Source organism: Corylus avellana, unplaced genomic scaffold (genome assembly GCF_965113065.1).
Source record: "Corylus avellana unplaced genomic scaffold, dhCorAvel1.hap1.2 HAP1_SCAFFOLD_31, whole genome shotgun sequence".
Taxonomy (NCBI): Eukaryota; Viridiplantae; Streptophyta; class Magnoliopsida; order Fagales; family Betulaceae; genus Corylus; species Corylus avellana.
In genome coordinates, this window is record NW_028290482.1 from 57,137 (window position 1) to 58,527 (window position 1,391).

Below are 1,391 nucleotides of genomic sequence, written 5' to 3' on the forward strand. Positions count from 1 at the left end.
GTCGGAATAGGGGTAGTTCCTCTGTTGACTCAGGAAAGCGGGTCAGTTGATTGGCAAGCCGATTGACAGGGCCCCGAAGCAAGGTATGATGGGTGCCAGCAACTTTCACTTGTTAGGAGTAGGGGCTGAAAAGAGCTCTTCGTATAGGTTGGGTTTGCTGGGTTTTGATGCTTACCCTATTATTAGAGAAAGGGGAAGGTTTGATAAAGGAGCTTTTAAGCCCTTTTGCTGAATTGTTGGTCCGCAGCCCCGCCCTATAGAATGAATAAGGAGAGGCCTATTGATGACCGAGCCATTCTTATACTACTCCTTACCTCAACCCCCCTTGTCACTTAAAGGGCGAAGTCGCTGAAGCGAGTCTAAAGGCCAAAGAGTGATCTTTGAACGCTACTACGCATCCTTACTAATAGTATAGTGTAAGGTAGGTTTGGGTATAGCAGGACTTGAACCTGCGACCATTAGGTTAAAAGCCCAATGCTCTACCAACTGAGCTATACACCCCAAAAAAAGATATAGTAGTAAATAAGGATTGGTGCGGAAAAGAAAAGAGGGTGGGGTTGGGTCTGGCCTTCTTCTCATCATATTAAAGGGGCGCAGCTCTGTATGAGGCTCCTACTGCAGAGCAAGCGAAGAAAACGTAAGGGCGCGCGTTAGCTAGGCCGTTTTCAATAAGGAGTGCTAACGCGCCCCTTATTGAAAACTCAAGGAAAGCCTTGATCGATATGAGAAACATGCGCTCAAGCACCCAACCTATACTTTGGGCTTGGGCTCGAAAGCCGGCCTTACTCAACAAGCACCTTTCTTAGTAAGGTTGCTTGTTTCCACTCATTGAAGATTCTATCTACAAAAGAAGGTCAACGGGGGATACTAAAGTTGCTCTCACTGGCACCATCTACGAGAAGGTGGGGTCGTCTTTCTTTCCAGCCGCCATACGGGTTTCGCCTTAAAGCCTTAAAGACGGAGAAGGGGAGGAGCAGTTATCTATGTAATTACGGTCTTTGTTGGCCGTTGTTCCGGTCGAGCACTCTCTTTTCTTTGTCCAATTCCGTCTTACCAAACAAGACTGACTTCTGACCAACCCGCGAAGGGTTGTGAAGTTGGACCAGGTACGAAGAATGAATCTATATCTGTGTACGGAAGTTGCTGGCCGGCGGCCGCTCAACTGTTCGAGCGCAATACAGTGGTGGTTGCTTCCGTTCCGATTCGACAAGGGTAGAATGCCTGGTCGAAGGTCCAGTACAGTAGGTAGCAGGCGTTTCGTTTTGGCTCCCGAGCGAGAACGATAAATAGGCGATGCACCATCCTTGCTGCTACGTACGTTGACCTTGACTTGACAGATTCATCCAATTGAACCCACACTCAAAGGAGGACCACAAGCTCAGGGCTCGACG

General features: G+C 48.5%; 1 non-coding gene across 1 annotated transcript; it reads right to left on the reverse strand.

Annotated features, from left to right (window-relative positions):
* Positions 1-428: 428 nt before the first annotated feature.
* On the reverse strand, positions 429-501 carry TRNAK-UUU (transfer RNA lysine (anticodon UUU)). The gene has a single exon. It is a non-coding gene; the product is annotated as a tRNA-Lys (tRNA).
* Positions 502-1,391: the final 890 nt, after the last annotated feature.